This window comes from Schistocerca gregaria, chromosome 5 (genome assembly GCF_023897955.1).
Source record: "Schistocerca gregaria isolate iqSchGreg1 chromosome 5, iqSchGreg1.2, whole genome shotgun sequence".
Taxonomy (NCBI): domain Eukaryota; kingdom Metazoa; phylum Arthropoda; class Insecta; order Orthoptera; family Acrididae; genus Schistocerca; species Schistocerca gregaria.
The window spans coordinates 554,201,535-554,221,161 of record NC_064924.1 but is presented as its reverse complement, the minus strand read 5'-3'; positions in this window follow the sequence as shown (position 1 = coordinate 554,221,161).

Sequence of the window (19,627 nt, the reverse complement as noted above, 5' to 3'; positions counted from 1 at the left end):
CTTGCCACCCGAAAGGCCGCAAGATTGTCAGCTGAGGGACGGCACTTGAAGCGGCGCAGAGCTGCACGGCGGGCTCGGATGGCTGAGCGGCACTCAGTGGTCCACCAAGGGACAGGACGCCTCTTGGGATGACCGGATGACTGTGGGATTGACAATTCAGCAGCATGAGAGATCACGGCTGTAACATGGTCTACCCATTCGTGGACGCTGGCACGGTGTTCCAAAACAGCCAGTTGGTTGTAAAGTGTCCAGTCAGCTCTACAGAGGTGCCACCGGGGCGGCACTGGTAATGCCACAGCCTCATCCAGGAGGCGAATCAAAAGGGGGAAGTGGACACTAGAATGGAGGTCAGCAGCAGCCTCCCACAGAGCAGAATCCGCAAGTACTGGAGAGCAAAAGGGAAGGTCAATAGCCGATGACGACCCGGATGCAGTACAGAAATGAGTGGGAGCACCAGAGTTGAGGATGCACAGTTCTTCAGACATCATGAGGCTTTCCAGAATGCGACCCCTGGGGCAAGTAGTCGGAGAGCCCCATAAGACATTATGAGCGTTGAAGTCCCCCAGAAGAAGAAATGGGCGGGGGAGTTGGCTAATAAGGTCCGTGAGAGCCTCAGAGTCTATCGCATCCGGAGGCGGTAAATAAACTGAACAGACTGTGAGCCTCCGACCCACAAGAATGTCAACTGCAAATGCTTGCAAGTCGGTGACGAGAGCGAGCTCAGATGAGGGGTGCATGTCACGGACAAAAACCGCAACACCACCCTTTGCCCTTTCCCCCGTCAGATCATGTTTTCGATATACGGTATAGCCCCGTAAAGAAGGAGCATCAGTGGCCCGAAAATGTGTCTCTTGGAGACATAAGCACAAGGGGCACTCTCGTATAAGGAGTTGTAATTCAGCCACATGCGTCCTGAACCCATTCAGGTTCCACTGTAATATGGGAGCCAGTGATCAGGGTGGCTGAACTTTCACCCTGCCTCTGTGCTTTGGAGGAGAGACCGTACTGGCCGGAGATTTATTCCTGAGGCGAGAAGATCGCCCCCGGTATAAATCAATGTCCATAAGCTCCGATGACGACCCACGGGAGATGTCAGACAGTACGATGGCCTCGTCATCGGACCGACGCTGACTAGTCTCCTCAGGTGGCAGAACCTTCACCTTCTGAGGCTTTGTCTTGGGGGGCTTGGAATGCAGAGCCTTGTCAACAGTTGGAGGTTTACTCGCCTGAGCAGAAGGCGCCATATGGGGAGAGGCAGGAAGTACCCCAATGTCAGCAACCACGGCCTTGTCCGATGTAGCGGGGAGAGCCGCAGATTGAAAAACAACCGCAGCAGCACAAGTGCACTGGCAAGCGCAGGTATTAGTGCTAACACTAGCAACCTCCGTTTGCGTAGCAACAGTGGCCAGTTGTACCGGTTTTTTGAGAGCGGAAGCGAAAGATGTTGAAAGCACAGGAGGTTGCATGGCCTTAAAGAGCTTCTTGGCCTCACCATAGGGGATGCGCTTAGATGTTTTAATCTCCTGTACCTTCCGTTCTTCGAGATAGATGGGGCAGATCCGGCTCCAGACAGGGTGACTCCCACAGCAATTCACGCACTTCACAGGCGATGAACAATCGGCTCCGTCATGGACAGGCTGACCACATTTACCACAAGTGGCTATCCCATTGCACCCCAACGTAGTATGCCCAAAGCGCTGACATTTAAAACAGCGCATTGGGTTGGGGAAATATGGCCTTACTGGCAAATGTAAGAACCCCGCTTTAACATGCTCTGGGAGTCTCGGGCAACTGAACGTGAGAATAAACGAGTCAGATTTGACGAGGTCCCCATCGACTCGATTCATAATATGCTGCACGTCAACAATACCTTCGTCAGCCAACTCAGATTTTAACTCGTCTATGGGGATATCCACCAAGTCCCTACACGTCACAACACCCTTACTATAATTCAAAGTGGAGTGGAGCTCGGTCTCGACAGCGTACTCTCCTAGACAATTTGCTTTCCGAAGGGCAGCGACTCGACGGGAACTAGAAGTCTCAACTAAGAGAGTCCCATTGCGCAGTCGCTTTACAGATTTCAGTGTTTCTGCAATTCCCTCAAGACCCTTGTGGATGCAAAAGGGAGAAACCCTCTCAAAGCTACCCTCCTTCCTTTTAATAATCAAAAACACATTCTGATTATCAGCATGTGCTCCGTTACGACAGTCTGTTAAATCTCTAGCAACACCAGGCGCTGGAGGACTCGCAGCGCGTAGCCGCTTTTTCGATGGGGTGTGTTTTCCTACCAGCGGCCCACCCAAGCCACTGGTAGGGAGAAATGTAGAGGTCGAAGGGTCCATTGCGGTCCCACGAGCAGCTAGGGAACTAAAAGTCCGCTCAGACAGAGCCCCGCGTGCCTGAGTAAGCCTTATACAACTGGGGTGCGGCAGGTGCTCCAGAGGTTGCCCGCTCGCGACTGTTCCCCCCTAACAGCCATGCATCTTCTAGGCGCAGAGCACACCGAAAGATTGAGGTTTTTTTTATAGAGGATGGCCTTCCTCGCAATCCAGGCGGTCAAGCCAAGATTACCATTCCCCGCAGCACACAACATTTCACCGCCGCCCCGTACGGTGGTCGCTGAAGCATGTCCGGGGGTTACGGTGACAGGACACTGGCGGCGCTGACCAGTCCCCTGCAAAAATCTAACTACAGATGTACGCAGAGGTGCAATGCATACTCTAAAAATATTACTATCATTCTTGGATCACCATTTTTAATAATGGTTTTTAAATAATTTTAATTGACTCTTAAAATATGGACTACGTACTGGTTTAAATGAATTCAGTTCCACTTTCATCTCCTTTGACTTAATAACATTTAATCAAACTTCAAAAACGCTTAAGATTTCTCTGAAATCACGTAACAATAGTCCAATAATTACAAAATAACTTACAGAAATTGAAATGCACACGTACAACCTCTTCTTAAAAAAATTTCAAATTCCAGTTCTTAAATCCACTTCTCTTTCAATGATCGATGTTGTTGTTGTGGTCTTCAGTCCTGAAACTGGTTTGATGCAGCTCTCCATGCTACTCTATCCTGTGCAAGCTTCTTCATCTCCCAGTACCTACTGCAACCTACATCCTTCTAAATCTGCGTAGTGTAGTCATCTCTTGGTCTCCCTCTACGATTTTTACCCTCCACGCTGCCCTCCAATACTAAATTGGTGATCCCTTCATGCCTCAGAACATGTCCTGTCAACCGATCCCTTCTTCTGGTCAAGTTGTGCCACAAACTTCTCTTCTCCCCAATCCGATTCAATACTTCCTCATTAGTTATGTGATCTACCCATCTAATCTTCAGCATTCTTCTGTAGCACCACATTTCGAAAGCTTCTATTCTCTTCTTGTCCAAACTATTAATCGTCCATCATTCACTTCCATACATGGCTACACTCCAAACAAATACTTTCAGAAATGACGTCCTGACACTTAAATCTATACTCGATGTTAACAAATTTCCCTTCTTCAGAAACGCTTTCCTTGCCATTGCCAGTCTACATTTTATATCCTCTCTACTTCGACCATCATCAGTTATTTTTCTCTCCAAATAGCAAAACTCCTTTACTACTTTAAGTGTCTCACTTCCTAATCTAATTCCCTCAGCATCACCCGACTTTATTCGACTACATTCCATTATCCTCGTTTTCCTTTTGTTGATGGTCATCTTATATCCTCCTTTCAAGACACTATCCATTCCGTTCAACTGCTCTTCCAAGTCCTTTGCTGTCTCTGACAGAATTACGATGTCATCGGCGAACCTCAAAGTTTTTATTTCTTCTCCATGGACTTTAATACCTACTCCGAATTTTTCTTTTGTTTCCTTTACTGCTTGCTCAATATACAGATTGAATAACATCGGGGATAGACTACAGCCCTGTCTCACTCCCTTCCCAACCACTGCTTCCCTTTCATGTTCCTCGTCTCTTATAACTGCCATTTGGTTTCTGTACAAATTGTGAATAGCCTTTCGCTCCCTGTATTTTACCCCTGCCACCTTTAGAATTTGAAAAAGAGTATTCCAGTCAACATTGTCAAAAGCTTTCTCTAAGTCTACAAATGCTAGAAACGTAGGTTTGCCCTTCCTTAATCTAGCTTCTAAGATAAGTCGTAGGGTCAGTATTGCCTCAAGTGTTCCAACATTTCTACGGAATCCAAACTGATCTTCCCCGAGATCGGCTTCTACTAGTTTTTCCATTCGTCTGTAAAGAACTCGCGTTAGTATTTTGCAGCTGTGACTTATTAAACTGATAATTCGATATTTTCACATCTGTCAGCACCTGCTTTCTTTGGGATTGGAATTATTATATTCTTCTTGAAGTCTGAGGGTATTTCGAATGTCTCATACATCTTGCTCACCAGATGGTAGAATTTTGTCAGGACTAGCTCTCCCAAGGCCGTCAGTAGTTCCAATGGAATGTTGTCTACTCCAGGGGCCTTGTTTCGACTCAGGTCTTTCAGTGCTCTGTCAAACTCTTCATGCAGTATCGCATCTCCCATTTCATCTTCATCTACATCCTCTTCCATTTCCATAATATTGTCCTCAAGTACATCACCCTTGTATAGACCCTCTATATACTCCTTCCACCTATCCGCCTTCCCTTCTTTGCTTAGAACTGGGTTGCCATCTGAGCTCTTGATATTCATACTCGTGGTTCTCTTCTCTCCAAAGGTCTCTTTAATTTTCCTGTAGGCAGTATCTATCTTACCCCTAGTGAGATAAGCCTCTACATACTTACATTTGTCCTCTAGCCATCCCTGCTTAGCCATTTTGCACTTCCTGTCGATCTCATTTTTGAGACGTTTGTATTCCTTTTTGCCTGCTTCATTTACTGCATTTTTATATTTTCTCCTTTCATCAGTTAAATTCAATATTTCTTCTGTTACCCAAGGATTTCTACTAGCCCACGTGTTTTTACCTACTTGATCCTCTGCTGCCTTCAGTACTTCATGCCTCAAAGCTACCCATTCTTCTTCTATTGTGTTTCTTTCCCCCATTCCTGTCAATTGCTCTCTTATGCTCTCCTTGAAACTCCGTACAACCTCTGGTTCTTTTAGTTTATCCAGGTCCCATCTCTTAAAATTCCCACCTTTTTGCAGTTTCTTCAATTTTAATCTACAGGTCATAACCAACAGATTGTGGTCAGAGTCCACATCTGCCCCTGGAAATGTCTTACAATTTAAAACCTGGTTCCTAAATCTCTGTCGTACCATTATATAATCTATCTGAAACCTGTCAGTATCTCCAGGCTTCTTCCATGTATACAGCCTTCTTTTATGATTCTTGAACCAAGTGTTACCTATGATTAAGTTGCGCTCTGTGCAAAATTCTACCAGGTGGCTTCATCTTTCATTTCTTTGCCCCATTCCATATTCACCTACTACGTTTCTTTCTCTCCCTTTTCCTACTACCGAATTCCAGTCACCCATGACTATTAAATTTTCGTCACCCTTCACTATCTGAATAATTTCTTTTATTTTATCATACATTTCTTCAATTTCTTCGTCATCTGCAGAGCTAGTTGGCATATAAACTTGTACTACTGTAGTAGGTGTGGGCTTCGTATCTATCTTGGCTACAATAATGCGTTCACTATGTTGTTTGTAGTAGCTTACCCGCATTCCTATTTTCCTATTCATTATTAAACCTACTCCTGCATTACCCCTATTTGATTTTGTGTTTATAACCCTGTAGTCACCTGACCAGAAGTCTTGTTCCTCCTGCCACCGAACTTCACTAATTCCCACTATATCTAACTTTAACCTATCCATTTCCCTTTTTAAATTTTCTAACCTACCTGCACGATTAAGGGATCTGACATTCCACGCTCCGACCCGTAGAACGCCAGTTTTCTTTCTCCTGATAACGACATCCTCTTGAGTAGTCCCCGCCCGGAGATCCGAATGGGGGACTATTTTACCTCCGGAATATTTCACCCAAGAGAATGCCATCATCATTTAATCATACAGTAAAGCTGCATGCTCTCGGGAAAAATTACGGCTGTAGTCTCCCCTTGCTTTCAGCCGTTCGCAGTACCAGCACAGCAAGGCTGTTTTGGTTATTGTTACAAGGCCAGATCAGTCAGTCATCCAGACTGTTGCCCCTGCAACTACTGAAAAGGCTGCTGCCCCTCTTCAGGAACCACACGTTTGTCTGGCCTCTCAACAGATACCCCTCCGTTGTGGTTGCACCTACGGTGCGGCTATTTGTATCTCTGAGGTACGCAAGATTCCCCACCAACGGCAAGGTCCATGGTTCATGGGGGGCAATGATCGATACATCCTAATAAAAAATTGAAAAGCTAAAGTTTTGGTATATGCATTGTGGATGAAGAACTGCGACTGTGATTTAAATTGGCAATTTATCTAATGATAAATACGCTATCAGTCACTTTTTTTAGTTTTTTGATACGAAATATTCTAACATAAACATGTTTTCGAGCTACTGCAGGCTCGTCATCAGATGGAGTTGTTACAAGAACATTATGCTGCGGAGGAAGTGTAGCTAGACTCTGTGCTGATGCTCATGGCGAAAATGATGGCAATTTACTAATCGGTGACGAAACGTTTATGAACCGAAAATCTGTTATGTTTTAGGTACTTACAGTGCATTGCCTGGTGCTGCCCATATCAAATATATTCCTGTAATGTACATTATCAAGCTATGGGCACAGATACACAGTTTCTAGCTACACTTGGTTTTATACTGATTCGCAGAAAGTAAACAACCGATGTTTTTACAAGGAATATGAATATGATGGATATTATACATTGTATACATTGTATTACAGTGTAAACATTACTATTACAGGTATTATATTTAAGTAAATTTTACTAGCAGCAGGATTCCTCATCTGGATGTCTGACGAACCAAGAATGCTGCATTATCTAACCGCTGCCGCAAAGGAAACAAATTTAATCGTTACCTGTGATCAGTTCTTCACAAACGTTATCGTACCAATGTGACAATCAATTATTTTTCTCTTCGGAAGAAGTCTTGTACTAATTAATAATATACTTCCAAAGATCTCCATAGTTTGTCCCTCCGGTGCTTCTAAACCAAAACTCGACTGTTCACATCCAACACCAAAGTTCAACAGACAGTCCACTCTCCTGCGATCAGACGATGCATCCAGTGTTCATCTCCGGAGAGAAAAGATCACCTCTAACTCATCTCTGTGCCGCGCAGCGTCTCTGTCGAGGCTAGTTACGGCATCTTCCTGGACAGCAGGAGACCTGGGTTCGAATCCCGGCCTTGGTACAAATTTTCATTTGTTGCTTCAGTCTGCAAGTATACGTCGTAGACGTCTGAGATTAAAAAAGCCACTAGAAGCATATAGTTTCATCCCACCCTTCTTTTTATGAGTAGTTATCTGCAAAGCTCAAAAGCCTAACACCACATTACACAAATTAAAATCTTGATACGAAGTAAAAGGTTTAACGAGAAAAAGTCATGTTGAGGAGGAGGAAATATAGAGGAGAACGAAAGAACACAACAGACAACACTATCTAGTTGCAGACAAACGTTAAACAATGAAAATAGACTACTAGCAATAGTTGTAAAAAGAAAGTAAAGAAGTTAGTGAGATATTGCTAGGCACGAGTTTCCATATCTGGTGTACGCCAGGCTGTCTGAGAGCGTGGCCCCCTTCACTGCGGCAATGTTCACGCTGGTTATCATGTTTCTGGTGCGTAGGCTGTCATCTACCGAGTGTGACTTATATTCTCTCCTTTATGCGCCGCTGCAGACCGTGCTGCCGGCCCTTGTAGCAGTGCGGTTCAAGGCGCTTCAGTCTGGAACCGCGCGACCGCTACGGTGGCAGGTTCGAATCCTACCTCGGGCATAGATGTGTGTGATGTCCTTAGGGTGTTAGGTTTAAATAGTTCTAAGTTCTAGGAAACTGATGACCTCAGATAGTGCCCAGAGCCATTTGAACCATTTGAGACCGTGCTGGCGTGACATACGGTTTTCTACTCCTCTACTGGACTTGGCACTTGACTGGAGCCGCTGCTAATCATCAGGAACTCTTTGAGTCGGGTCTCCTGGAACACCCTATGAATACTATGTGAACCGAGCCAAGTGCTGACGTCAGTCATCGACACTTTGGGCTGTCTCCACTGATGTTGGGTCTGCAGCGAGTTGATGCTTGTAGGCGTCACCGAGATTCATGTTCTCTTCCTTTTTGAAGATATAACACTTATGTAGCCAAAAAAAGCATGACGAAGCAATTATCCGAAAGAAACAGAAATCTGTAGGTACGATGTACTTGTATATAGCGTGTTACAAAATGGTACGGCCAAACTTTCAGGAAACATTCCTCACACACAAAGAAAGAAAAGATGTTATGTAGAAATGTGTCCGGAAACGCTTTATTTCCATGTTAGAGCTCATTTTAGTTTCTTCCACCTACGCTCAATGGAGCGCGTTATCATGATTTCATACGGGATACTCTACCTGTGCTGCTAGAACATGTGCCTTTCTTTACAAGTACGACACAACAAGTGGTTCATGCACGATGGAACTCCTGCACATTTCAGTCGAAGTGTTCGTACGCTTCTCAACAAAAGATTCGGTGACCGATGGATTGGTAGAGGCGGACCAATTCCATGGCCTCCACGCTCTCCTGACCTCAACCCTCTTGACTTTCATTTATGGGGGCATTTGAAAGCTCTTGTCTACGCAACCCCCGTACCAAATGTAGAGACTCTTCGTGCTCGTGTTGTGGACGGCTGTGATACAATACGCCATTCTCCAGGGCTGCATCAGCGCATCAGAGATTCCATGCGACGGAGGCTGTATGCATGTATCCTCGCTAACGGAGGACATTTTGAACATTTCCTGTAACAAAGTGTTTGAAGTCACGCTGGTACGTTCTGTTGGTGTGTGTTTCCATTCCATGATTAATGTGATTTGAAGAGAAGTAATAAAATGAGCTCTAACATGGATAGTAAGTGTTTCCGGACACATGTCCACATAACATATTTTCTTTCTTTGTGTGTGAGGAATGTTTCCTGAAAGTTTGGCCGTACCTTTTTGTAACACCTTGTATATAGAGAAATTGCAATTTCAGAAAAATTTGAAGATTCATTCAAGAGGGCAAGCTTCACAAAATGAGCATGTCAATAACGTCTTGCCCCACCTCTGATCCTTATGCAAGCAGGTATTCAGCTTGAGACTGACTGACAGAATTTTTCGATGTCCTCGTGAAGGACATCGTGCCAAATTCTGTCCAATTAGAGAATTACATCGCCAAAATCCCGAGACGGTTGGAGGGCAATGTCCCTTACACCACCAAACGTTCTACATTGCGGAGGTATCCAGCGACCTTGATGGCCAAGGTAGGGTGCTGCATCTACACAAATAATTTGAAAAAGGTCCGCTAAATCATTTATCAACCTGTTCGAGGTAATTAAGTGGTTATTTTTGCACGTTCCCTGACGTCTGGTGGAAAACTGTATGTCCTTCTTCCTGTACTGGTAGTGCCCCAGATTCTTTGTCATTAATCAGAGATCCATCTTTTTAGCCCTTTCTTGTCACTTATTAGATTTCCAGTAATTGTCCTTACTTTTTCGAAATTGCCTTTCTGGGCCAATATTCGACACCAGCTCTCGTGATCTGTAGGTCGATCGAATACATTCCAAGTGACATTAAAAGTATTTCTGCCGACGTTGTCTTCTAGGCATCACATATTTTTTTTTAAAAATATTACACTACAACCTTCGGAGAATTTGAACCTGTCTCGTTATCAGTAGTTTCAAAGTGAACAGTTGCAGCGAAACTGTCAGCACGGGCAAATATGTAGTTATGATAATTCTGAATTCGCTGACGATTAATGAACTCAGACAGAGTTGAAGTACCTTAGAATGAGGCACCCTTATCTGTTACCCAACATCAGTTCGACTCGATGCTCAAACCGTTTAGAACCGTTATAAGTGGCGGAGTTTTCCCCCAAACCGTCCACAAATTTAATCACATATTCTTCCCGATGTACTGTATGCCCACATGACGTAAAATATCGTTGTTTGCTATCCTTCCGGATGTTATATCTACATCAACTCGCCCCCCTTTGCGGTTTGCGAGATAACGTGCATGTTAATGTAAGTTGTGTTTTAAACGATTTGTTTTTCCTGGATCCGTACTGATTCTTTACGAACAGCTTAATTTCTTCGAGGATTGTAATGAGGTTCGAATCCAAAATGTACTGTTGGGAACTGCGATAGACGTATCTTAGCGATACTGTCTTGTGCTTTGTTTTCTTGCCCTTTCCGACAAATCCTCAGTGTTGCGCACTTTACGAGTTATGCTGGTCAGTTCACTGCGCAAATGACTATTGATATATACCAGTCAGAAAAGGGGCTAATTCCGTAGGATAATCAATGTAAATCTCGACAGGAACTCCGTCAATGCCTGGTGTCTTGTTCAAGCTGAGTAGTCTTAGTTGTTTTTCAGAACTTGAGTTGCTTTTTTCAGTACCTTACATTTGCCAGTTTCTGCGGTTCATAATCAGTGCATGGACTATTCTGAATCGTCAGTACACTCCTAAACGTGGAATTGTATTTCACTTTTACGTCTGCCGTCCGCAGCTTCAACATCAGGATGATCCATCCACGAGCTAATGGATGTACAGAAGACTTCGATCCGTTCATTGGTGTCTCATATGGCAACAACTTCCTAGAATTTTCCGGTGCATCTATGGGCAGGGTCTCACTGTAGTTTGTTTGCCTATTAGATTAGGAGGTAAGCGCCTACTCATTAAAGGCATAGGTCCCAATTCGAGTCCCTGTGAGGGACTGCTGAAAGAAGAATTCATTCTAAACGCTTCTTGAAGGTCATTCGGTGTCAGCTCTTAGCTGAGAAACCGTAAGCTTGTAATCTGTCAGTAGGAAATCTCGAGCGGACATGTGGAATCGGTTGCTTCCACCACTCCTCAGACACTTGCAGGATCCTTCGTGTAAGACATCTGCAAACACAGTACGTACTATTCCGCACTGCTGTAGATGACAAAACCAAAAACTGGTCTGGTTTGCTTTCTGTCACGGTTCCGGAACTGAAAACTCTGTAGATGTGTTATCTCGACCGTTGCCTTCTGGAAACGCTTTCCCGCAGTGTGACTTGTTTATCATTTCGGCTTGACACAGTCCTTACATTAACTTTGGTCAACCCACGATAAGATCTTAAGTATGTCGCAGCGATCTCTTGTTTATTTATCCGCTGCGTTTGCATGGGTATCACAGCACTTTTCACTTAGACAATATTTACAGACGGATGCCCTCATTCGCGGTCATCGGTCGCCGCCGTCATATGCGAGCCGTCTGTAGTCTCTTTCACTACACATCGGCGCCCATATCTTCGTGAAGAGCTGTGTAAGAAACAGTATGGTCGCTTATCGGGGTACGTTATCTGAAAAAGAAGCTAGAGAGATGGAATTTGACTTGTCAGAAAGGGGGGGGGGGGGAGGAGGAGAGAGGATCATGGACAGAACAGGATTAATTCCCAGACAAATACCGCAGACTTATGTTTACCAGTGGTTACTAGATATTTTCCTTGGACAGAGAAAAAGATAGGAGAAGAGATGAATAGCAGAGGCACAGCTGACTTTGACAATTTGTTTACATATTCTTACACTACTGCAGCTTATTGTTTCAGTAACTAAGAGGAGCTATTAAAGTCACAGGAATCGTGTCAGTTTATTTGTGGGTAGTGGTAATTGCTGCTTCCTACATAGTGATCTTACAAACAACCACTTTTCAGTTTATAATAACGCTTCAGTTAACATCTTACGTCTGTAGAAAGTTGCTAGTAATTCTTTAATTACTGCTGCTGCTACCTGTGTGGGCGTAATTACTGTTCACAATAGTTCAGTCATTATGACCAAAATTTGCATGTGGAGCTAACATATTTAAACCCGTTCAGGTGTGAATGTAAGCGCTGGCTTCTTCGGCCTTTGTCGGCTACAATGTTAGAACGAGACGACGTGACCACATACAAAGCAAAAAAAGGATTGAATCATTTAGAGCTATAAAGTTATTTTCTCAGTAAATGTCAGTCTGAGGGTTCTATAGTTGACAGAAAAACGGGCCTACGTTTTCTGACAGCTTCCAACCAGTGAACAGACATTTTAAAACCATTTTACCACTTCTTGTCAATAACGTTTTCGAACATTTTGCCCATCATCTGTCTTGCAATGCAGTCCATGATCCGAAGAGTCCATCTACCTGTAGAAGCAAGTGGGGAAACTTTTGGACATCGTTACAAGCATCTGATTTGAGAAATTTTGCAGAATAGCTTGTCATAAATGTCTCAAAAACGAATGATTTTCACACATTTTTCTCTTTTGGGCGTTGAGGAATCTACATTCATATTTTGAAAAGCATCGTTAGTAAGCATGCACTGATTATTACCGTAATAATTAAAACACCTAAAGAAAGAGATAAATACGGCTGTGTTAAGCTAAAACCCTTGGCTGGCTTCTGTTGCTAACTGAAGACATGGATCGTTTTGCGAGCCCTTAATTCATCAAAAAAAAAATATCTCAGTTGACTGATCGGAAGGCTAACTGAAGTGCGTAAAGTCTTAAGCTGCACTTCGAAAAGTGCAATTCTCAATAATTTTTTTGAACCTCTTTAACTTACATCAGTTAAAACTACTAGTAGTTTCAGCAAAGATACCTTGTTAATCACTTTCTTGAAACCATAACAATAAAACAAAACTTATCGCAAATATTTAAAAAAAGTGACGTAAACGTAGTTATTCCACTGAAATGGAAAGATACAATTTTTATTTCAATACCACTACATTCTCGACACAGAATCTCACTAGCAGAACAATATACAGGGTGATTCGGTGACGATGTTACAGTTTTTCAGGGATGATGGATAAGTAGAATACGTGTACCAGTACAACTGTTGCTAAGATTGTAGGGTACGTAACTTTCACAGATGGTAGTATGGACCAAAATGATAACAAAATCTAGAAAATATGAGCTCTTAAGAGCTATGAGCACTTTTCTTCCAGACTTTTTTTCTTATTTTGGTCCCTACTACCACCTCTGAAAGGTGTTTACCCTACAATCTTAGCTACAACAGTACCGGTACACGTATTTCACTATCAGAAATTGTCAGAACGATCTTCACTTATAACTTTCGACTCGATCGTTTCCGGACCAGGGTCCCTTACCGCAAATTAATACATTTACCCTTTCCATCATTCCTGGAAGTTGGAAACATCGTCACTGAACCCACCTTGTATTTTAGTATTGCGATAATTACAATGTTTATATTGTGAATGATTAATGAAATGTTCATATGATTGCTGTCTTATTGTTTGTATAAACGTTAGCACATAAATGCAGTACTTTAGGATACTAGACCATTGGTCAACCTACGTCAACGTTCGAATTATCGTATGAATATTATTTTCTGATTTTGATTTCAGAATTGTACACACGAAAGTGGAGTACTCATACCTTATGTGCTTACAAAATTTTCGGTGTGTCAAGGCGGTGGGTGAGTAATTCATTGTTTGTAATCAGAAACGGTATTTAAGTCGTAAATCCCGAGAGATGCGTTACGAGCTGTATTGCACCTCGAAGGACCGCTGAATTACCCGATTTTAACTCCACAGAAAATGTCTGGGACTATTTGAAACAGCAGGTGAAACGTTGGACTCAAGATCCCTCTAATACAGTAGCTCTACGGCGTCTACTCATCAGTTATTGCTTTGAACTTGGTATGATATACCTGAAGTGGGTTGTGGACATTCTGCCTTGGCAAACTGAGGCAATTATCAAAATTGAAGGCGTGTTACAAGGTGTTACTGTGGTGCCTCATGGGGCTGAGTATTTTTTATTCTGCATGCTTGGACGGATGTGTAAGATAATGATGTGTAGCTTAGCTATAGTGTAACAAACCCATAATGGAAATAAACACAAGGTGTGGGGCTGATCTGTTATTCTCCGCAACGGATTAATCTGAGATGTACCCTTTACCCTGTGGCTTCTGCAAGATGCATTTTCCACCCCTACACTACTACAGAAGTCAGACAGACGCTCCTATCGTTCTAAAGAGAAGTGCCTGAAAAACTTTCAGCAATAAATATCTTCTGGAGTCGTCCACTGTAAGGAAATTACACAAAAATTCAACAAATTTCTTACGTAACTAGTGGGATACTTGGGTACTGGAGTAGTGCTAGTTAGTGTAAGAAAAACATGAATCTAACGAAAGTTATTATTTATTTTGCAAAAATTCTGAGAAATCACAATGGCACTTTTAGTTATGAATTGAACAAGTTATATCCTGGTTCTTTTCGGAATGTGAAGTTACCTCTCAAGGATAGGATTCGCTAATGAAATTTCTATACGAAGTTTAAAATGGTTGTTGACTTGGCAGAATGGCTGAGAGGCGCGCCTTCTCAACTTGAATAATTATCCTTTTACCTGTAGCGGACAATACCGTAAGCTGCGATGACTGCTGTTTGCGCCGCTCGCTGCTGACAAATAAGATAACTCTCGTTCTATCTGGATTGACCTTCGCCAATCAAACTCTCCATACACCTTGATGAAGTCAAGGATTCCTATTCGCCCCTAGTCCACCGCGATGCCACTCAAAATTCGCTCGCAGGCGTTTAACTATAACTCTGTCCATTCACACCGCACATAAGTGTGTCGGCCAACACAGTGAACAACGCTTAATCGCAAGGACTCAATATAGAGTCGCCCTTGGATTCGCTCTCGACAGAGGTGCTCTCCCAGTCAAGCCGCTCCAAGAGCGACAACGGAACGGCGCCTCTCCACGCCAGACGTGAAGGGGACTCTCCATTATTCCTTTAGCTCAAGGCATCAGAAATATCGTCTGCCAATCAGCATTGCTCTTCTAAAAGGGGAGAATGACGTTTCGTTTAAGGCGACCAATCTGGAAACCTGTAGCATCGGCATTTGGCGTTTGCTGTCTCCCTGTGAAAACCTCTGAAACTGCGTGCTATGTGTAAAGAATGCGTAGGCTGGCCGCTCTCACACAATGTAGCGGAATTTGCTTTTAAGCCGAACACGGGGTTGTTGCCCCCTTTCACTCGGGCCCACGCTGTCCGCTACACGGGCGGTCACCGGTCGACATAGGCTGAGTCGTCCTCTGAAGGGACCAGCGTCCCGTTGTGCGGTTTCTCTCCCGAAATAAAAGCTTCTGTGACCGTCTAGTCTGGAATGTATGTGTGTACGCCAGCCTTGAGTATTTCAACCACGGTGCGCTTACTTGTTAATTGCACATTGTTTACATGAATTCATACAACATTGACTTTATCTTATCGAGTTTGGGTTCGAATGAAGCGTCTTGATGTGCGGAATATGATTGTGAGGGCGGAATATGTAAGCAATGAGGGTCAGGAGACCACGACATCTTACAGCAAGTAAAGAAGGAAGAGGCTGTTATGATTTCAATAGAAGACTGTCCTTGAAAGTAAATCTTTATTGAACAAAGGATCTTGGTTATTATCCCATAATTACATGGGATCACTTTCAAATTTACTCTCTGCAGTATCTACGTTGTCGTGTCGTAAGGATTTAAGTTTCTATGGCGTCGATAGTGGGATGTCTCGAGATGTTGATGGAATTTGTTGACCCACTGGCGCATAATCGGTGTACTGAGGGTACGGGTACGAGCCTGCTGTCTGGTGGTTAGGTCGAGGAAGGACAGGAGCAGGAGCTGCCTGCAGTCTTATTCTCCTCAAGAGGTCGAGCACTTCGCTGCGCAACTCGAGCCTTTGTTCGATCTTCAGAGTCTTTACTGTCGGTATGTCGGAATCAAAGAACGCCTTGCTATCTGCCGGCTCAGCCACGGCACTGGAAACTGGAACGTGAAGGTGTTGGCAACGTTGTGGAGGCGAGGTAGGCTCTTGGTCCCTCCACTGTCTGATTGAAGGTGCCTTCTGGAGCAGTGGTGCTTGGTCCTCCTGAAGTTTCCACAGTCTGCGACAGCTGACTCTGCACTCCCTTCCCTGCTGTACCATCAGAGTCCGTCTCACTCTACCTGGACACTCACCTCTCCCAATAGTCGTTAGAAATGTGAGATTCCTAGCGTATATGTAGTTCTTTCTCGACAGACCGCCTCTGCGACGTCCGTCTGTCCTCCGCATGGCTTTTGTGTACTGGTTCTTCCACTTGGTTGCGTACATGACACCTGCGAAAAGAAGACAAGAAACTTAAAATTCACACTAGTTCACGCCGAGTGAGGTGCCGCTCTGATTAGGCCTTGTATTTATATTTAGGATGAAAAAAGGGAGAAAGCAAGGTTGTTATTTAAAGTATGGTCAGTGACGAGGTCGTCAGAGTAGAAGCATAAGCTCGAGTTATGGAAGAAACTGGTCGTGTCCTTTACGAAAGAAACAACCCCGATATTCGCATCGAGGCTTTAGGGAAGCAGAGGAAACGTAAATCTGGCTGGCCGGACGGGGACTTGAATCGTTGTCCTCCTGAATGCCAGTCCAGTGCCTTACCACTGAGCCGTCTTGCTTGGTACTGTTGGCTCCAAATCCTCATATGATCATCCAGGTTCCAGTTTTCCGCAGTTTCCTTAAAACGCTTAATGTGAATAGTGGGATGGTTCCTCTGAAAAGAATATTACCTGTTTGGAACACGTATTATGTTCGAGTATAATGTCTTTTCTGGAGACTAGAAATCTACTCTGTAGGAATCAGCATGGGTTTCGAAAAAGACGATCGTGTGAAACCCAGCTCGCGCTATTCGTCCACGAGACTCAGAGGGCCTTAGACACGGGTTCACAGGTAGATGCCGTGTTTCTTGACTTCCGCAAGGCGTTTGACACAGTTCCCCATAGTCGTTTAATGAACAAAGTAAGAGCATACGGACTATCAGATCAATTGTGTGATTGGATTGAGGAGTTCCTAGATAGCAGAACGCAGCACGTCATTCTCAATGGAGAGAAGTCTTCCGAAGTAAGAGTGATTTCAGGTGTGCCGCAGGGGAGTGTCATAGGACCGTTGCTATTCACAATATACATAAATGACCTGGTGGATGACATCGGAAGTTCACTGAGGCTTTTTGCAGATGATGCTGTGGTGTATCGAGAGGTTGCAACAATGGAAAATTGTACTGAAATGCAGGAGGATCTGCAGCGAATTGACGCATGGTGCACGGAATGGCAATTGAATCTCAATGTAGCGAAGTGTAATGTGATGCGAATACATAGAAAGATAGGTCCCTTATCATTTAGCTACAAAATAGCAGGTCAGCAACTGGAAGCAGTTAATTCCATAAATTATCTGGGAGTACGCATTAGGAGTGATTTAAAATGGAATGATCATATAAAGTTGATCGTCGGTAAAGCAGATGCCAGACTGAGATTCATTGGAAGAATCCTAAGGAAATGCAATCCGACAACAAAGGAAGTAGGTTACAGTACGCTTGTTCGCCCAATGCTTGAATACTGCTCAGCAGTGTGGGATCCGCACCAGGTAGGGTTGATAGAAGAGATAGAGAAGATCCAACGGAGAGCAGCGCGCTTCGTTACAGGATCATTTAGTAATTGCGAAAGCGTTACGGAGATGATAGATAAACTCCAGTGGAAGACTCTGCAGGAGAGACGCTCAGTAGCTCGGTACGGGCTTTTGTTGAAGTTTCGAGAACATACCTTCACCGAAGAGTCAAGCAGTATATTGCTCCCTCCTACATATATCTCGCGAAGAGACCATGAGGATAAAATCAGAGAGATTAGAGCCCACACAGAGGCATACCGACAGTCCTTCTTTCCACGTACAATACGAGACTGGAATAGAAGGGAGAACCGATAGAGGTACTCAGGGTACCCTCCGCCACACACCGTCAGGTGGCTTGCGGAGTACGGATGTAGATGTAGATGTAGATGTAGATGTAGCTCTCAGTCTCTAATGACTTCGTCGTTGGTGGGATGTTAAGTCCTATTCTTCCTTCTTTTACTGATGTACCTATAGACTGTATATCCGAAATGATTTAAAAAATATTAGTTATCGAATGAACGCTGCTGCTGATATTCTTAGAGGATTCTCTTATTGTGTTAGGTACTAGGAGTATCAGAAAGTAATGTTGTTTCTACGCATGTCGATATTCACTTATCATTTATCAGCTCCCTGTGTACTTCAAAGACATGACAAAGATGTTTTAAGATTAGAATGACTTATTTACTCTTTAATAATTTAAATCTTATTCTTTTTTTTGCAATTTATGGTGAAATGGCCAGCCAAAAAACAGAGGAGGTACATATCCAACATCTTACGCTTTTTGAGTTCTCAACGGTTGTAACGCAATTATTGTTACCAATAACGTTCGTACATGTAGGCAATGAACCGTTAAGGTCGGAAGTGGAAGCAAATCCGTGTCAGACAAGCGACAACACGCTTAACCACACGTGGTTGACTACCTAAGTACATTAGCAGCCACATGGTGAAGACAAACAAAAAATCTGATCCACCATATGCAACTTATTGCTTCAGCGGCACAATATAGAAGCGTTTTTTTTTATCGCTTTTTCACTGGACATGACAAATAGGTCCTCTACGATAATCTAAAACGCAAAAGGCAGTAGCTCTCTCCGAATGAATCGCCACGAAGTACAGCTAAGCCAAGTTTACGCCTCAAACAGGCGCTTTTCTGCGGTTGGGAAGTATTGACGGGATCGTTGGTATCGAAGTGCTGAAACCTCGACAAATTGTGAATGCAGACCTTTACTATGAAAAACTGGGGCGAGTAAATCAATCGTTATTGGAAAGTGGCCAGCGATTGCAATGGAAAAGGCGTTATTCTGCAACACGATAATGCAAGGCTGCACTGGTGACGTCGAATCCAGGAAAGAATTAGTTTACTGGGTACTGCCTCACTCACCATACTCGCCGGATATCGTGTCATCGGATTTCCATTTATTTCGATCGCTACATTTTCTAAGAGGCAAAAATGTTTGAAAATGTAGATGACGTCCGAAATGTCATCTCCAGATCTTTTGCTCAAAAACCAATTGATTTTTTTCGTTCCATAATTGAAAATTTGGTCACTAGATGACACTAGTTTGTTGTCAACGAGGACGATTACATAACTGATTAAAAATAAGAACTTGATAACAATTTATGTGTTTGAATTTAAACTGAAAAACGGAAGTACTTTCCGTGTCCGCTAACAAAATGGTTAACAGATGCTCTCTGACATCTGGGAAATCGAAGTGAATTTTATTAGTCTTTCAGAACTGGACTTATGAAGTCAAGCCGAGTAAACAGAAATATTGAGCATAATTTTCTGTGATCTGTTACATGAAATTTTCCCAACATTGCTAGTGAAAAGTGCAGTAAAATTTGTGCTTCTGCCGAAGAAACGAATAAATTTTAACAACTGCGTTGGCACTGTAGGAGATACCTATTAGCCTCCTAAAATGTCATATGGACTGAAAGGTCTTGTCAACTTTAAATTTTCTGATATAGTACAATCAGGAAGATCTACAAACACTGGAGAAGCAACTGTGGGATTATGTGAAAAGCGGAAAGAAAAAGTTAAGAGAAAGGAAAAGAAATTATTAAGGAAAAACGGACTGCAATGTATTTGAATACAGAACAT